A 20,846-nucleotide genomic window follows, 5' to 3' on the forward strand; every position below is an offset into this window, starting at 1 on the left:
GATGACAGAATAAAAAAGTAAATAGGGAATGTCATTTCTCATCTGGCTGCAGAGCAGGAACTAATTTGACTCTCTAAAGAGTTTATGATTTACCAGGTATGGGATCAAGACCATGAGGATCAAAAGGGAAAATAGGAAGCCTTAAGCAAGCTATCTGTTATTTTAAAATAACTGGACTCTTAATAAAGGTTGGGACATTTGGGAAAGTTTTCTTGAGTTAAAGAAGAATAAATAAAATTCCTTTTTTTAGATTTTAACTTGTCTTGGTTGCAGCATCATTTGTCATTTCAGTGGTCAGTGCACACAAGGTTGAATTTAGCCGCTTAATCATACAGGTTTACAAACCAGTGATCAATGATACATATATAGAACAAGAAATTATAAATTCAACACCAAAAGTCATAACCTGAACAGGGAAAGTGCAGTTTGAATAGCATTAAGAAAGTTGTTCAGTGTTCGCTAACTTCTTTTGTTGAAGAGATGCTATCAAACACATTTCAGCCATGAAGCTAATTTAGACTCTGAAGATTTAATAGGATATTATCATGCAGTCAAAGTTACAAAAAAAATTAAACATGTAATTCTTACTATTAATAACTCAATGTACTGATAGCATGTCAGGACCAAAAAAGTTGCTTTTTTTGATTAATAATGAATACAACAAAGTTGCAATTATTCATTATGTCTACTGCAGAAGTTTAAGTTAACGCCTTTAAGCACTTATTTTTTTCACACACACAGAATTGGGGCATTATGGGGGCCCTACACCCTTGTAAGAATTTTGGGTCTGCATGTTTCAAGTATAGAGTTGACAGCTTCACTAAAATATCTTCTGTTTTGTCCATGTTTAACAATTGATGGAAAGAAAACATGCATTACAAAAGCACAGTATGTAGCTTCAAAAAGCCTAGTTAATCAACAAAAATAAAGTTCTAGGATACTCGGAGGACATAATATACCCAAAGGATAAGTCACAAAGGGAGTGTGTGAATAGAAGAAAGCAACATAAAAACACAGAGTACTTCTGGGTAATGGATAACGGCAGGACACAATAATACATGTTGCTTTAGACAACTTGGCAAAGTAATGAAGGTGTAGCCTCCTTTTGTTTAAATATCTATTTACTCACCAATTATGTGAACTTGCTTATTCAGATTTTAGTTGTCTGGAACTCTGAAGGGTTGCTGAATCTTAACAAACGATAATCAAGCACAAATCTGCACTCATTCATATGTGGTGAAAGTTTTTGTAGAGTTGCCAGATATACTACCTTGTGCATCTTTGACAAAACCAGAGTATTCAGAGAAAAAAAAAGTAGAAGGTGTAAACTTCACAAAGGAAGTAACAGGACCGTAACTAAACACACTCTCATAGAGCTATAAGGATGCAGTGTTTAGCACTACTATTTAGTAATATTATTTTCTAACATTTATGAAGAATGTATCCATAAACAGTTTCTGCCCTGTTCTTGTTGAAGAGCTTATTTTAATGTGAAATGCCATTCTCCTTATTTCTATTTTTTATAATTTCATTATATTTCCTGTAAGTTTGCTAAAACAGAAGGATCCCTCATTTTTTCTTTATATTCCCATTAGTTGTTTATTTTGCCTTGAAGCTCTTCTACAGACTTTTTCTTGCACTGTTATGTCCTCTCATGGCCTTGCAAGAGTTACACAGTTTAAGCCTAACCTTCATTGACTCTTTACAGTGTAGATCTTATATAATACAACTTTTCCATTTCTCTTTTATTAATTTCTCTACTCTCTTCCTAGTTAAGGATAATGATGAGTCCACTAGGACTAACAAGATTTTCTCCTCAGGCATTCTTTTAGCATCAGATCTTTCCTGACATCTAACACTTTTGAATATTGTATGTAAAAACACACATTTACTTACATTGGACATCATTTGTCACATATTTGCCAAAACCTGGATTTTTCTCTGCACTCTGCTACATAGATTTTGAAAGGTCAATGGTAACTTCTAATATATGTAAACTGTTGTTATCAACAAATTATACTAAGTAGTTTGTTAAAATATTTTCACAGCCCTGTTTAAATATTAAAAGAGTAGAAACCCTGGCATTAACCTCTGCATATTGTCTGTTTTTTTTTTTTAAACACAGCTTTTCTAACTAGACATTTAGAAACCCTTCCATTCATTTACAAGGCATCCTATGTTAATTTTAAATAAAAGGTGCTAGTCCAGTCACATTTTTTAAATAATGGGATAACTTTTAGTCCAGCCTTTAGTAATTTCCATGGTTTGCATTGACCTCTAAATAATTCACATGAAGTGCTTCTATCGAATACCAGAATACTAGAAATAATGTCCCCCATACCGTTATGAATACACTTCACCCGATTCACCTTATTCTGCTGCTACAATGCTAATAAAACTTTCAAGGTTGACTTTTGCAGAATCAGCAATATTCTTCCCTAACTGCCTTTTGGCATGTCTGATTTTACTTTTAACTTTTCCTCTTATATGTTAATAAGTCTTACAGTTAATGTTACTTATTTATTTTTAGAATAGATGTTATAAAATTTTCTTGATTCAATTTTTACTTACCTTAGTTCTCTTTAAACAAATAATTACCCTACTGCTTGATATAAAACATGTAATATATGAAGTTTTAAATCTACCATATTACTCATCAACTGTCACTTTTTTAGTTTCCAAAAAAAAAGTAATTTTTTCAGATTAGCACTGCCAAAATCCTGGAAAATGTATTTTGATATCATCTGAAGGCTTTACTAAACTTGTAATAAACTTAAAAAGGTACAGATATTTCTGATTGCCAAAAGGAACTATGAACAATTGACTGTCATACCCAAATGGGACTTATATGATAACAGATGCCAACAAGAGACTGGCTGATTAACCCTAAACCTGAGATTTTCTTAAAGGAAATTAGGTACTCATGAGCTGCTGGGCCCTTAAACTTTTGTGTTACTAGCCACATCCACCTATGCCTGCCTCTGTTAAATTTGATTTTTACTAAATTCCCTATTCAGTTATATAAATAAAAACTCTGCACAGCAAGAGTTCAATTGTGTAGTATTCTTCAGAACTTTGGCTGTTCTTGCTCATCTTCTAAGACATCTTTTCCTTCCTCTTCTTAAGTTTCCATATTACATATTAAAGTTGTCTTTCATTTCGTATTCCTATTAGTTTTATTGCCAAAGAATCTGTAAAAACATCCTAAAAATATTTTTATTTACAATTACAGATGTTACAAGTTATACTCACCTGTCAGGGACAGGTTAGCGATTAGCTAAATAAATGGGCTTGGTGGACTGAATAGTCTCTTCTCATTTGTCAAATGTTTTATATTCAGTGTTCTTATCTTCTTATGACAGTTCATATTATTTTAAAATCTTTGCCTTTAGCAGCTATATTTCTTTTACAGTTGCTTCATTTACAGTTTTAGCCACTCCTGCTAATACATCCGTTCAAGATATTCCTTCAATACTTTTTTCTGTGTTGCACCAGAGAAATAGAAGTTGTGACTCAATTTTTTTGAGTTTTGTCCAAAATTCAAAGAGCTGAAAATCTAATAAGTATGAATGACAACATATTTAGAAAGTAAAAAAGTATATCTCACCAGTTTGTCTAAATACTGCTTTAGATAAAGTATGGTTTTGTATTTTTTTTCTGCTGCACAACTTCCATGCCTAAATCTGTCATTGCTGTTTTCACATCACTAAGGAAAGTGTCAGAAAGAAAAAAAAAAAGAGTCAAAATCAAAAGGAGTGAGGTCATAACATCAGAGAGTACCATGCGACCAATGCACAAAACTAGGGTCAGAAGTCAGGAGTAAAGAACCCCAGAAGGAATCCTGAATAACACTGAATTCTAAAGCACTAACTACTGCTCAAAAGATTGTATTAATATTTAGATGAAAACAACATACCACCATCTTAAATAATAATAGCTTGTTAACATCACACATTGCAACTTCTGGGGGGTATTTTTCGTACGTGGATTAGTCGTTTAGCCAGATGTAATTGTTGACGATTTGGCCTGATCCTGGATCTGTCGGTTTTTCGAAACTCTTGCTGGAAGTGTTGTCATAGCAACACATCCTAATTCGCAAACCTGCTCGAAGCAGGTTTGTTCTACGTAAACAAGGATTAGTTTACACACGTGATCAGTGACGGTGCGTGGAAGTCATCCAGTCATGGCTTCGCCGTTCATGAATGAGTGACCAATTGCTATTGGTGCGCAAATTATAAGAAGAGAATTTCATATAGAGAGGGTTTTGCGCGATCGGCAAGATCCTTTATTGCTCCCGGAGGAAATTCTTTTCGAAAGATACCGCTTTAGCCGAGGGGGAATATTGTACCTCAAAGATTTATTAGCACCTTATATCCAAAGTCAAACTCGGCGAAGTCGGGCACAACCACACAGACAGTATGCATTGCTTTGAGGTTTTTTACAAGCGGCACTTTTTTTATATACTGTAGGCGATGCGGAAAATCTAACTAAAAGTGCAGTTTGCCAGGCAATTCATAAAGTCTGTTTGGCTCTGAAATATTTCCTTCGGGTTTTCATAGTGTTTCCTGGACACCTGTGTGTGCAGACAATAAAAGAGGCGTTTCATGCCATTGCAGGTAGGTAATACACAGGCTAAAACACCCACAGTTCCATAAAGAATCTCACAATCAGCCTAACATTCTCATTACCAGGATTTCCAAATGTGATTCGGGCACATGGGACTGACCAGAGTGGAGTTTGATCAAACATTATTTGGAAAATGTACCTCTCCTCCTGATGAATAATCAGGCACAGTGTCTTCATCAAATATTTGACCTTCGTCAATATCTTGTTGGTCAGACACAGGTTCAAGGGATATGACATTCCCTGCAACTGACCCAACAAAAAAGAGGGCTATATGGAACATACCTATGGCACACATGGAGGACAAATATATGCAATGACCATCCTTTACCTGAAATGAAGTGACCACTGCTTCCTGGTTCTGAGGAGGAGCTTCCCAGTAGAATGCCATCAGAAACAGGGCGATAGGCATTTTGCTGGAAAGCCAACTCTTCTGCAGGGGTTAGGTCTGGACCTCGTGGACCTCCACCTGTTTTTTGCTTGTCTGCCTTCTTATTAGCTTTAAAATTAATGTTTTTTATATTATATATGATTATTTATGTCAACAATTCTTTAAATAGTTATATACCAATATTTACCAGTTTGAAGTATATTCTTGTACTTCACTTTAACCTGTTCCCATGTTCTCCTTGTGCTCACGTTTGATCTGTAATTATGACATATTAAATAATAATTAATCTGACACATAGGAAATGAAACGCTGCATTCAGTAAGTACAATGCACAGTACTTAGCGTTTAATTCGTCGGCCACTTTTTGCCAGCCGTCTTTTCTTGTCTGGGCTGCTTTTGCAGTGTTACCCCTTGTGCATATTAAATCTTGACATTCTTCATGTCCTTCGAATAAAAGGTCTTGCGCCGCGTGTGTGAAAAAAAATGCGGCCGTTCTTTCGTCATTTTGTTACAGCCTATCAAAGACTTGCTGATCATGTTTTCTAGACTCAATATATATGGGCTTTTCACTCAGCGCGGGCGCGCGCATTCATCTTGTACGTTTAGATCCAGCTCGACTAATCTAATACATGGCTGCGTTTGAAAAACTGACCTATCCCGGATGAGTGTCACCGGCATTAACTTATCCAAGATGAGGCACCTGATCTCGGATAATTTAAGCGACGTACGAAAAATACCCCCCTGGCCTTCATGTGGTAGCAACCAGGCACCGTCACCAACAACACACAAAACAAAATGAGAAAAGAAAGATTCTGCCACAATATACATTAATAACAATATACATTACTAAGTCAAATACAGAAAGATAAAAATACAACAGAATTAACTACTCTAAAAATAGAAATCCCCCCCCCCCCCCCCGAAAAAAAAAAAAAAAAAAATCACAGAATGTTAACAATTTCCAAAAAAATTAGGTCCACATCTGTCTTATGTGCTAATGCATAAAAAGAATCTACGTCTGTGGCAGTAAAAATCTTTGTACAAGCAAACTGAGCTTCACTATGATCCGAGTGTGAATACTGTCTCTAGATAGATTTTGAACAAATTGTCAACTCATAGTTGATTATTAGTTCTGCTAAATAGTACCAGTCCTTTTTGTGATTCTTGTAAAAACTACCTATCATAAGGTCACTTGAATGTTAAACAAACCCTGGGGACAACTAGATAGCTGAAGTGACTGACTACTTAAATGTTTAACACATTGACTGATCTAAAAGGAAGTTTAATTTGGCCATTTATTTATCTGTTGTAAAACTAAATACCTTCCTCTGGAACTCCTAGTTGTTGCTTATTAAGACTGGTCCAAGCATTATCCAAGCAAGCACACCCATATTTATTTTGATAATGCTACTAAACTGTAAGGCTGCTTCAGCCTTTCTCTGAAAAAAAAAAGACTGAGGACTAGATTTGGAGTGTGATATAACCCCGAGTCCAACAATGTAATGGTATTGTGTACAAAAAGGTTGTCATTAAATTACAATTCGAAAGCTCAGCAACAGTAGCCTCTCACTTTATGTCTGGTCTGAATAAAACTTGTGAGTGATACAGGAGTTGCTTATTCTTTAAACCTGTTACAACAAAACTAAAACAACATGACACAGAGAATAAAAAAAAAGAAAATGGAGACAACACCAAAATAAAGAAAGTATACAATGGTAATGCAATAGGGTTGTACACTATGATACTTTGTTTTTGTGTTTATGTTAACATCAATAAATATATCAAAAAATGAAAGACAAACACAAAATAAAATGTGCGTTTCTTGCTTTTTAATTGATGAAGCCACCCTTAATGAGCAGGTAGTTGTGCCCATGCTGCAACAACTTCTGTGGGTGTCTCACTGGTGAGCCATGATTTTTCGTAAGCATTTGATTGTTCGTGTGCTATATCATCTTTCTCAGACCTCTGACTAACCCACTGTAACTGACTCCCTTATAGTGTTAGAGTCTGGTCTGGAGATTTTTTTAAGCATTTCACTTATTCTTTTCAACATGCTTATTGCTCTCATTTTCTGTGTTTTGGATGGGCTAGGTCACCCGTCGGTATTTACTTTTTTTCTATATCAGAATATAGAAAAGAAAAAAAAAAGATTCGTATGTATATTATTTACATAAAAAGAGTGTCTGTTGTGTATTGCTCTTGTGAACCTGTAATTAGAATTAGGAGAGGAGGAGGAGGACAAAGCTTGCCCAGGGAGAATTGGAAGAAGAGAAGAATTCTAGTCGCGGTGATTTGTGGTAGAAAAGAAACCTTGTGTACGGTAAAAAGAAAAAAGTCTTTTTGAAGCCAAGACATATCTGAGTGTAGTTGTTTCTGGGTTTTGGAGATCTGTGGGCATATGCCCTCCCTTTGTTACTTTAATAATAAGCGCTTCAGACCATCTCTGGTAAAAATCTAACCTTTACTTCCCATTAAAGTCAGTTTGCAAAAGGTTTACAAAATTACTTTTTATATAAAGGAGAAAATAAACAGTATCTTTAATAGCAATAATGTATGTGTTTGCCATCACTAGTACAGTTTTAACACTAGAATCCCAGAAGCCTATGAAAAAAGTTGTAATGCCAGGCCACCTTCAATTCCTTCACACCTCTTCATCAGCGTCATTGTTTTGCAAATGTGCTGAGTGAAGTGCTGGAGTTTTAGAGGGGAAATAATAGATTTGTTATTTGGAACACATGCATTTCATGTGTGTTCCGTGTCTATAACAATCTATGTAAACACATCGTTAAAACAGAAATGTTTTTCATGTTTTAGTAATAAATGACAAAATGTACACATGAACTTTTTCGTAGGCTTTGGTAATTCTAGTGTTAAAGCATTTCTGTCATAATCTTTATGACCCCCAATGCTGCCCTTTCTATTAACATCCTTTTTATCTTCAAATTTTCAACTGCCATCTATTGGACTTCTTTGCTTTATATCTCTCTGCACCCAAGTGAAGATTGCTCTCTCTGGGCATGATTGCTGACAATTCAGCTATAGTCTGACTAGAAATTATCTGATCCACCTTCATCTCTTGTATGGAAAGCTTGTTTTTTCAGTCTTAATCTTCTTGAATTTTCAACAACAAGGTTTTATGGGTTATCCTTCACCAATATTGGTCATGGCAAATCATGGTGCAGTTGATATGGAGAAAAGTGGCCCATTACTTTTATCTCCACTCTCCTTCCTAATTTTTTAGATCCTTAGTGTCACTGCCTGGGTTGTGCTCCTTGCCTTGTTGTGTATAGGTATCATTTTGTTCAGGGGGGTATTTTCCGTACGTCGCTTAAATCATCTGAGATCAGATGCCTCATCTTGGATGAGTTAATGCCGGTGAAACTCATCCGGGATAAGTCGGTTTTTCAAATACAGCTGTGTAGTAGATTAGTCTAACTGGATCTAATCATCCGAGATGAATGTGTGCGCCCACGCTGATTGAAAAGCCCAAATATACTGAGTCCTGAAAACATGATCAGCAAGTCTTTGACAGGCTGCAACAAAATGACGAAAGAACAGGCGCATTTTTTTCACACAAGCAGCGCTGGACCTTTTATTTGAAGGACATGAAAAATTTCAAGCTTCAATATGCACAAGGGGTAACACTACAAAAGCAGCCCAAACCAGAAAAGATGGCTGGCAAAAAGTGACCGACAAATTAAACACTAAGTAGTGTGCATTGTACTTACTGAATGCAGCGTTTCATTTCCTATGTGTCAGATTAATTATTATTTAATATGTCATAATTACAGATCAAACATGAGAACATGGGAACAGGTTAAAGTGAAGTACAAGAATATACTTCAAACTGGTAAATATTGGTATATAACTAAAGAATTGCTGACATAAATAATCATATATAATATAAAAAACATTAATTTTAAAGCTAATAAGAAAGCAAACAAGCAAAAAACTGGTGGAGGTCCACGGGGTCCAGACCTAACCCCTGCAGAAGAGTTGGCTAACCAGCAAAATACCCATCGCCCTGTTTCTGAGGGCATTCCAGAGGGAAGCTCCTCCTCAGAACCAGTGGCAGGATTCAGTGGTCACTTCATTTCAGGTAAAGGATGGTCATTGCATATATATGTCCTCAATGTGTGCCATAGGTATGTTCCATATAGCCCTCTTTTTTTATTGAATCAGCTGCAGGGAATGTCATATCCCTAGAACCTGTGTCTGAGCAATGAGATATTGACGAAGGTCAAATACTTGATGAAGACACTGTGTCTGATTATTCATCAGGAGGAGAGGTACATTTTCCAAATAATGTTTGATCAAACTCACTCTGATCAGTCCCATGTGCCCCAATCACATTTGGAAATCCTGGGTAATGAGAATGTTAGGCTGATTGAGATTCTTCATGGAACTGTGGGTGTTTTTGCCTGTGTATTACCTACCTGCAATGGCATGAAACACCTCTTTTATTGTCTGCACACACAGGTGTCCAGGAAACACTATGAAAACCCGAAGGAAATATTTCAGAGCCAAACAGACTTTACGAATTGCCTGGCAAACTGCACTTTTAGTTAGATTTTCCGCATTGCCTACAGTATATAAAAAAAGTGCCGCTTGCAAAAAACCTCAAAGCAATGCCTACTGTCTGTGTGGTTGTGAGAGCCCGACTTCGCCTAGTCTGACTTCGAATATAAGGTGCTAATAAATCTTTGACGTACAATATTCCCCCTGGGCTAAAGCGGTATCTTTCGAAAAGAATTTCCTCCGGGAGCAATAAAGGATCTTGGCGATCGCGCAAAACCCTCTCTATATGAAATTCTCTTTTTATAATTTGCGCACCGATATCAATTGGTTGCTCATTCATGAATGGTGAAGCCATGACTGAATGAATTCCACGCACGGACACTGATTAAGTGTGTGAGCTAATCCTTGTTTACATCGAACAAACCTGCTCCGAGCAGGTTTGAGGATTTGGATGTGCTGCTATGACAACACATCCAGCAAAACCGACAGATCCAGGATCATGCCAAATCGTCAACAATTACATCTGGCTAAACGACTAATCCACGTACGAAAAATACCCCCCAGGTCTTGCCCCAGAGTAGGTGTTGAGTGCCAGTGAGGGGGATTCCATTGTTTCTTTACTTTTCTCTTTTTGAAAGTTTGGGCTTTAGTGTTGTATACTTTTTTGTGGATCCTGACTTTTTCTTTTTTTAGTTTTTCTTTGAGCATTAAGTTTGTGTAACACAAAAATGATCATAACAAAGCAAATATGATATTGGTTCAATTAACCACTGCTTAACACAAAGTGTACTGGACAGAGGATTACAGTGCTCAGTTTCTCTTTGTATATTTTATTTACTGTATTACTACAATAAATAATACATGATGTAAGGCTTATATTAGTTAACATGACATTAACATAACAAGTACAAATAAATAAAATTTTAATGTAATACTCAATTCACTACATCCACAATTAATACAAATTGTGGATGAACATGGAAGTTCCCTAAACAAATATTTTTTCAGTGTTACATGATCACTAAAATAGGAATCCACTTCTGTAATAGAAAAAATGTAACTAAATAAAATACTTATTTTCAGTGTTTATTAACATACAGCACTATACACTCAATTAAGTAAATTCAACAGAAGAGCAACAACTGAGACGTGACAGGATGTATTTTACATTGACAAAAAAGATTTTGCAGTGGAACAGTATTTGCAAAGGGGATAAGTGATCACATCATGTGGAGAGGTGATTTTGATGATTTGTTTTCTGCCATCTCATCTCAGCGGCATACAGTGTTAATATGACAAAATTGATAATGTCTGTTAGCCACTGGCATGAGGAAATGAGTGGAATCTCAATGGACTGGAAAGGACACTGAGAGTTAAAAGATGTAAATGTTAGGATTTGATGGAGCTTTGAGTGTTCAAATTAATTATTGTATTTATAGTCATGTTTGTTTACATTTAACAATTTGTGGTCACATTCTGATGACGGCATTCTGATGCTTCACTAATCCAAAAGTTACAACATGTACATAAACTAGCAAAATCCTTAGACAAATATCCCAGAATCTACTTAGAAATGCTGGCTTAAATGTTTACTTTGATTTTTTATGGTTGAGTCTGTCTTGCTTCTTGATTTTAGTTTAGAAAAAAAAAATAATGCAAATAATTTAAAAAATAAGGTTTGTTTTTAATGATACTAAAAATATATTTAGCCAGTTGTACATGCCTTAAAATTGAACAGCTTTCTAATTCAGAATAATACACTGTCTGTACAGTATAATGACAGCTGGTTTGTCAATGGGGAAAAGAGCAAAAGCAGCAAAGGGAAAAGAATAACCTGGAGCAGTGGTTCCCAAACTCGGTCCTGGGGACCCACTGTGGCTGCAGGTTTTTGTTCTAACCAGATTCACAATCGGTGATAATAATTGATAACAACTGATCTCATTTAATTAGCTGGTCTTTTTTACTCTTCTCTTATTCTGCATTCAGAAAAAACACAAAAGTATAGTTATTACATTTAAGACATTTAATAATAATAATAATAATACATTTTATTTATATAGCGCCTTTCCCATGCTCAAGGCACTTACAGAATAAATAAAGAACGGCAGAATATACAGTATATAGCATTGTACAAACCAGATAAATAAACAAAGAAGATTAAGACAGTAAATTCTGAAAAAAAAACAGACAACATAATTGATGGTCTCGCACACACATACAGGTTACATGAGCATCTTGACAGAGAAGTAAACTGAGAGAAAGGTAATAAAGTCAAGTAGTGCTAAAAGCCTTCCTGAACAGATGAGTTTTGAGTTGTTTTTTAAAAGAATTCATGGAGTCAGCTGACCTGATTAATTTTGGTAGGTCATTCCAGAGTCTGGGCGCTATACAGCTGAAGGCCCTGTCACCCATGGAGTGTAGATTAGTGACGGGCACAACAAGATTACCAGAATCAGAGGACCTTAGTGGGCGGGCAGGCACATAGTGATGGAGAAGGTCACTGATGTAGTTTGGCGCGAGGTTATTTAAGGCTTTGTAGGTTATTAGTAGGATTTTATATTCGATTCTGTAGGACACAGGGAGCCAGTGAAGACGGAGCAGGATGGGTGTGATGTGCTCACTGCTGCTGGCTCGAGTAAGGACTCTTGCAGCTGAGTTTTGAATAAGCTGGAGCTGTGATATAAGATTAGAAGGGGCACCTGCCAGTAGGGAATTACAATAATCGATGCGGGATGTGATAAAAGCATGGACAAGTTTCTCAGCATTAGAGAAGGAGAGGAAGGAGCGAACACGTGATATGTTACGGAGGTGAAAGTAAGAAAGTTTCTTAATGTGATTTATGTGGGCGGAATAAGTGAGGGAGGAGTCAAAAATGACACCAAGATTTTTTACAGTAGAGGCAGGTCTGATGAGATCACTGCCAAGATGGACTGGGAAGGAGCTCATTTTATTAAGTTGCATTTTAGTCCCAATTTGCAGGAGTTCAGTTTTATTGCAATTTAATTTTAAAGAGTTCTGCTCCATCCAGGTTTTAATTTCACTAAGGCAGGTTGTGAGCTGAGAAAGCTCTGATGAAGTTCCACTTTTAACATTGAAGTAGAGTTGAGTATCATCTGCATAAAAATGATAACCCAATCCATAACTACGGATAATATGGCCAAGAGGAAGCATATAAATACAGAAAAGCAGAGGACCGAGGACAGAGCCCTGAGGGACTCCTTGTGTGACTGGCGCTGAGCTGGATCTACTGTTGCCAAGACTAACAAACTCTTGCCTATCAGTCAGATAGGACTTGAACCACTGGAGGGCAGTGCCAGAGATACCCAGCATGTTCTCCATTCTGAACAGTAGGATGTCATGTCTGACAGTGTCAAATGCTGCACTGAGGTCTAACAGAATTAATATGCTGGTTTGTCTAGAGTCTGCTGCCATAAGCAAATCATTGGTTACCCGTAGCAGAGCAGTTTCACAGCTGTGCCGCGCCCTGAAACCAGACTGAAAGGGTTCCATCAAATTATTAGAGGTTAGGTAATTGGTGAGTTGGGAAGCTACAACACGCTCAAGAACTTTTGACAGGAAAGGTAAGTGGGAAATAGGCCGGAAATTGTTAAGATTGTCAGCATCAAGGCCAGACTTTTTTAACGTTGGGGTTACAGAAGCAATTTTAAAAGTGAGCGGCACAGAGCCAGTGTCAAGGGATGAGTTTATTATTGTTGTAACAGTCGGGATTATGGCATGAAGGCAGGATTTAAGTAGTGTGGTGGGGATGGGGTCCAGTACACAAGTAGTCGGCCTCATCTTATAAAGCAGGTCATTAACAAACGCAGATGTGACTGGTGAGAACTTAGAGAAGGAGCTGGATGGAGTGGGAAAACAGGGAGAGATATAAACAGATGATGTATTTATGTTGGTTGAATTATTTAGATCTTTAATTTTGTTACGGAAAAAGTGGAGGAATTCCTCACAGACTTCAGTAGAAGAGGTAGTTGGGCCAGATGCGGGTTCGAGTAGTTTATTAACTACAGAGAACAAAACCCTTGGGTTATCATGGCTACTTTCTATTATTCTGCCATAATGGGTGTTCTTGGCAGAAGTTAGTGCTTCTCTGTAAGCTCTTTGGTGGTCAGAGAAAGCCTGGATGTGCACGGTGAGGCCAGTCTTACGTGACATTCTCTCAAGGCGTCGGCCAGCTGCTTTCATAGATCGCAATTCTGAGTTATACCAAGGAGCTGAGCGTTTAAAGGAAACCTCCTTATGTTTTAAAGGAGCTGTTTTATCTAATGCTGAGTGAAGGGCTGTGTTATAGTGGTGAAACATTTAGAAACATTTCTATTTTTTTCTAAAGCTATAAATGCTTAACTCTCTTTTGTTGTTTTCCTATTATTTTTCCCCTTTTCCTGTGTAGTTTGCTCCCTTCATTTAACCCTAATACTGACAATTAACAACCAGCAGACACCCAGGAAGATGAAAGCTTGCAACGACTTCAGTGTCAGAGCTGCTAATTAGTAAATAATCAATTAAATAATCAGAACACATGGAAAAGCAGAAGGAGAAAGGTTGAAAATACTGTTAACAATTAAAAAAAAAAACCTGACATATTCCCCATATAACTACTTATTACATTTTAATAAAAATCTACCAAACTTAGTTTGTAATTTCTACATTGGCTTCAAAGCACAGAAACAGGGAAATAATGATTCACTTAATTAGGTTAAGAGTCCAATGAAAAATGGAAGTTGGTTGGAACAAAAACCTGTAGCCACAGTGGGTCCCCAGGACCGAGTCTGGGAACCACTGACCTGGAGATTAAACAAAGGGCATAGTCAGGGCGGAGGTGTGGTGTTTGTGAGCTAAGCAGTGGAGCAGATATTAACAAGCACTGACCTTGTTTGTTTCTGTGGTACTTCAATGTTTCTGCACTAAATGTACTGCCCAATAGAGCACAAATGAAACTTACAGCAAATTTGCACATTTATCATGTAGCTACAACTGAAGGCATTATTCTTATAATCTGTTCAGATAGTTTCATATGTTTAGTATTGCAAACTCATAAAAAAAATAAAATGAACTTTTTTTAATGGAATGCTATCCTATTTTGTTTAATGTTTTTATAAGGTAAAACATTAACTGTGTGTCTTTTAAAATGCTTAGAAATGTGTCTGTATAAAGTACAACATCCTGACTTTAATTGTAATAGCAAATGAAGTTATAGATGAGATTGTATGACATTTTAACTTTTTTATTTTGTTCTCTGGAAATAATGTACTTGATCACAACTTATCAGACGGATGGAGATTTCTAAATCCATACTGAAGAGCATATTCCTCCTTCTCACTAGTACATCGTTGCTACTCAGGAACTGATTATTTCTTTATAGGTAACAATTTCTTGCCCACGATCAAATCTTGCAAGTACAATGCTATTGTTATCTCTGACCATGCCCCTCTGATTATGGAGCTCAAATCACTCTGCCCTACATATTCATCTCACAGCTGGTGTCTTAACCCCCTGTTATTAGTGGACAAGAACTGCACAGAATTTATATCAAAGCAAATTGATTCTTTTTTAGAGACAAATGCATTCTCAGAGGTTTCTGTGGAATACTCTGAGAAACTCTGAAGGCATTTTTAAGAGGACAGATCTCAGATCTCTCCCACAAAAATAAATCAGAAACCAAGAAGGCCTCAGAGTTAACACTAGAATCCTTGAAACCTACAAAAAAAAAGTCATAATCCCAGGCCACCTTAAATTCCTTCATAGCTCTCCATTAGCGTCTTTGTTTTGCAAATGTGTCGATCAGCACAAGCAACTATCCCATACCGCCTACCACCAACGCAGCTCAAGTTCTCCCAGCTCAAGTCTGTTTATCTGGGTGTGAGGTGCCTGGGGTTGTACAGTATAGGGTAAATAATATGTTGTTATTTGGAATACATGCATTTCATGTGTGTTCCATGTCTACAATGATCTGGGTAAATTTAGGATGACAGGAAATGTGAGACAAGAAATGTTGAACACATAACTAAAACAGAAATGTTTTCTATGTTATAGTAAAAATTTAAATATTGATGTGAAATACATAATGTGTGACTGAAGTCCAAATATTAAATAAACACTTTCACAAAAGTTATAACAAAACAAGTGAGTTTTTATTCAATAATAGAGCTGAAGAAAAAGAAATTATTCAATTTACATGTTGTTGGCAATACGTAAAAACTGAAACCCAAACACTAATTGCATGGCAGGTATATAGGCCTCTGAATCAAGAGGTTGCGATTCGATCCCGGGTCTTTCCCACAGTTTTCCGTTTTGAGTAGTCAGCATCTGTTGTTATTACTATTATATAATAAAACATAAACTTGATTTTAGTTTGTAACAGCCGATGTACAGTTTTGCTACTTGAAAAAGATATCACTGAAGGAATATAGATAGATAGATAGATAGATAGATAGATAGATAGATAGATAGATAGATAGATAGATAGATAGATAGATAGATAGATAGATAGATAGATAGATAGATAGATAGATAGATACTTTATTAAGAATAAAGTAAAATAAAATTAAGGATATAACCAGACACACAAATGTTGGTGAATCAATTCTTCTTGGTATCTTGTTACTTGAATTTTTTTTTATTCAGTTTTTTCTTGAATAAAAAAGTACACTTGTTTCGTTATACCTTTGTGAAAGTGTTTATTTTATATTCCAGTAACTACTTGAATGATATGAAATCTGTCTCTGCCTCTCTCATGCACGCACGCCTGCACACACACATCCATGCATGAAAATGCTATGTCATTTCAACATGGTTTTCTTTTCCGCTCTTGTCCAACCTCCACATTATGGTGCATGGTACTGGGAATGCAGACAGACGACTTCTTTTTGGCCACATACACCGTCAGCATGGCACTGCCAGATCTAAACACTAGCATGGAGAATTGCACGTGTACTGAAGTGAGTTTAGCTGCAGGTGGAAGTTCCCATCCCACTTTATGGTGCCAGTGTGTTGCAGTATAGCAGTTTATTAGTCAGCGAAGGTGACGTGAAGAAGTTGTCTGTTGTTACAGTTCTGCCTTTGTCCAGAAACGGTTTTATGACCACAGTCTCGGAAAGTCTTTCTCCCATGGGATGACTGGGATCTTTTCCTAAATAAGAAGTAGCATTGCACATTCACATGCAAATCTGTCATTCTTCACGCATTCTGCATGAGTATCTTTGTTGTCAAAGTGCAAAAGCTGCAAGATAGTCTGATAGCGGTCATGGGGCATCATATCTTAGAATGCCGGAAAAAAAATAGGTCTGACCAGCCATCAATCATAGCACCAACTGTGGTCATTGCTGCTCTTGTGAAAAGAATGGAGATAAATGCCATCAACTCAGAGAGGGAGAGGCAAGTTTGTTGTACCACGTAAATATGACTGAGAAAATAAAACTGAATAAAAACAAAACACTAACTTTTAAAAGTTTACAACGGGTGTTACAGACTCAAATCAAATGTATATTTTTATTATGTAATACTAATAATAATAGCAACTCACTACTCAAAATGAAAAATGCAGGGAAGACCCGGGATCAAACCCGCAACCTCTTTATTCAGAAGCAGCTATTCTTACATCTACACCAGCCATGCCTTGGGCTTCGGTTTTTATGTATTGGCAGCAACATGTAAATTAAATAATTTCTATTTCTTCAGTTATATTCTTGAGTAAAAGCACACTTGTTTTATTAAACTATTTGTGAAAGTGTTTATTTGATATTTGGACTTCAGTCTTCACACATTATACATTTCACATCAACATGTAATTAATTTTTACTGGAATATGGAAAAAATGTCTGTTTTAGTTATGTGTTCAACATTTCAATCCTTGCATTTCCTGTCATCCTACATTTTCCCAGATCGTTGTAGACAAGGAACACAAATTAAATGCATATATTCCAAATAACGACATATTATTTACCATGTACAACTCCAGGCTCCTCACACCAAGATAAACAGACTTGAGCTGGGAGAACTTCAGCTGTGTCGGTGGGGGAGATGGGCTAGCAGGCTGCTTGTGCTGATCAACACATTTGCAAAACAAAGATACTAATGGAGAGGTGCGAAGGAATTTAAGGTGGCCCAGGATTACAACTTTTTTCATATGCTTCAGGGATTCTAGTGTTAATCAGTGAAATTACCAGAATAGATCAAGAATATGCCACGTCTCCAAATGAGGCAATTTTTAGGAATAGACAGATTTTGCAATCAGAACTCAACCTCTTAAAAACAAAAGAAGCGGAACAACTAATTTTTAAATTGCGACATCATTACTTTCAACACAAAGGGAAGGCTAAGAAGATCTTAGCACAATAAATCCTCAAACAGAAAGTTCACAATGCAATATCGGTAATCACCAACACAGACGGAAATAAAATCATTGACCATAAAATATAATGCACACATTTAGAGATTACTATAAGTCCCTATATTTACTCAGTTTAAAGGATACAAGACACAATCTAGTGTGTTTTTTGGTACATTACACAGCTAGATACTCTCAGCGCAGAGGAATTGGATAAACCTCTGATACTATCAGAATTACTAGATGCTATAAACTCACTTCAAAGTGGGAAAGCACCAGGTCCTGATGGTTACCTTGTGAATTGTATAAAAAATTTTCAATTAAGTTAGCTCCCCTTTTATTTGCAACATTTATAGAAGCCAGAGAAAATAAAATTCCACCTCAAACTTTTCACCAAGTATTAATTACCATTTTTCCTAAGAAAAATAAGGACTAATTATAATATGTATCATACAGACCAATGTCACCTCTGAATAATGATGCTAAGATACTCTCTAAAGTTCTAGCTAAAAGGATTGAGAAAGTGCTCCCTTAGTTAATATCTCAAGACCAAACCGGGTTTATTAAAGGGAGACACTTAACTTCCAATCTTCGACCCCTATTTAATGTAATTTATTCATCCAAAAAGTATAACACTCTGGAGATCTTATCTTTGGATTATGGAAAATTTGGGTTTGGCCCCCAACATATGTGCATGGATCAAACTACTGTACACCGCTCCAGAAGCTTTAGTTTGTATTAACAACATTATTTCAGACTACTTCAGACTAGAACATGGTATCAGACAAGGATGCCCCTTGTCACTAATTCTATCTGCAATCACCATTGACTGTTCACTTTCAAAATGCTTCAGAGATTTAGGGTTTTCAGAGAAGGACTTGAACAGAAAATATCACTGTATGCAGATGATATGGTACTGTATACTGTATATCAAATCAATAAAGTTCTGTGCCTGCAGCACTAGCTTAACTAGCAGAATTTCAAAATATATCATGACTCAGAATTAATTTGAAGAAAAGTGTGCTTTTTCCAGTGAATTTGTAGCGGGGCCACATAGGTATTGTTTATTGTGTTGCACCCAGTCGCATCTCGTCTCAGCACCCCGTTTAAACTAATGTGTGTCTGTTTAAATGCCGTTCCCGTAATAAGAAACGAGGAAGGGTGTGGCAAGGAGGCAGCGACCCCCTGGACACGTCAGGACCGGGATTTTAACAGTTACATCCCGCTCATCATTATTTAAACCATCAAGAGGAAAAGAAGAAAGGAGAGAGAGACGGAGATTTCAAGTACCGACAACCGATCAACATTATTCTGCTATTATTTACATCGCGCCTGGTTCCAGTTTGATTCACATTCCGCCGAAATCACGACAACACCATCATCGCCAGAAAACCTGGGGTTGGACATTATAATCCATCATTTGCCAAGGAAGCACGGTGAGGTCGTTCTGTTTTATTTGGGAGATTCAAACACATCCATTTTGATCAGTCATCCATATTCTGGACAGTGATTTACCCGGACTCAATTTCATGTTCATTGTCATTCAGTACTCATACATTGCTATTATTTGTGTTTTGTGTTTGATATACGTTTGCAGCGGCAAGGGAGGTTTTGTTATTGTACAGATGTTGTTTTCACTTAGCTGCTTTGGTGGAAGAATATACTGTATATATGTAGATATATTTTACGTCGCGGACTATTATTCTCTGCGGTGGGTTGCCACCCTGCCCGGGATTGGTTCCTGCCTTGTGCCAATTGTTGGCTGGGATTTGCTCCAGCAGACCCCCGTGACCCTGTGTTCGGATTCAGCGGGTTGGAAAATGGATGGATGGATGGACTATTATTCTTGTATCTGTCATTGTATTATATTTAATATATTCCCACACTTATTTTACATATTTACTTTCATTTGTTAGTCTTTAATCGTCGATTGGGGAGGAGGGAAAATTATTATTTGTTAGAGGTATGGCTTGGTATTGATAAGTTTTCTTAGTAATTCATCCAGGCCACAGGTCCTGGCAGTGTGGCTGCCGGCTGGGTAAGGGGTCAGCCGTTACCAATTCTCTAGCAAACAACATTAGATTTGACACCTTCTCTTTTATCATTGCAGATCAGTTTAAATACTTAGGGGTAAACATCACAAGTAAATATAAAGCTCTTTTTCAACAAAATTTTGCTATCTGCTTGGAAAAACTGAAACAAGATGTACATAGATGGTGTTGCAGGTGGCTGGGGGGGTGAACTGGAAGAGGGCTTACGCTTTCCCCAGACCATGTGGGGGCGACCACCCTGGCGGCTATGGGGACCACGGATACACAGCATGGAAGCTCATCCCTGTAGGGGCCCGTGGTCACCGCCAGGGGGCGCCCGGATGCCTTGGGAGCCGGGGACCTCAGCACTTCCGCCACACCCAGAAGTGCTGGGGGGAAGAGGAGCAGGGACACCCGGAGTGCTTCCGATGATGCAGCCGGCACTTCCACCACACTTATGCGTGTCGGTGGAAGATTGCCGGAACACACCTGGAGCACATCCGGGGGAATATAAAAGGGGCCGCCTCCCTTCATTCAGGTCCAGAGTCAGGTGGAAGACGGACAAGGTCTGGAGGAGAGAGAAGGAGGTGGCCTGAAGAGAAGGCAATGTGTTTGTTGGCCAGTACCTTTTGGGGACTTAGGGACTGAGGAGCACTATCTGTAAATATAGAGCACCAAAATAAATGTGTGTAGGGTGATTCAAACATGTCTTCCTGTCAGTGTCCAGGTCATGTTCCACAATGGTGCCCAACGTGGGGCCTCTATCTGTGCCAAGGCAGGGACCCCAAAACAAATATTTTGTGGACGGCCCGGAGCAGCAGGCGGCCCCACACACGTATTGCGGGTGCGAAGCGCTCACAGCCCCGAGAGCAAGAACAAACCCACAGACCGCCACCGGACCGCGGTCGGAATCCTCCTACCTGGTACAGAAAAGCAGCGACGG

The sequence above is a fragment of the Erpetoichthys calabaricus genome, chromosome 4, assembly GCF_900747795.2.
Source record: "Erpetoichthys calabaricus chromosome 4, fErpCal1.3, whole genome shotgun sequence".
Taxonomy (NCBI): Eukaryota; Metazoa; Chordata; class Cladistia; order Polypteriformes; family Polypteridae; genus Erpetoichthys; species Erpetoichthys calabaricus.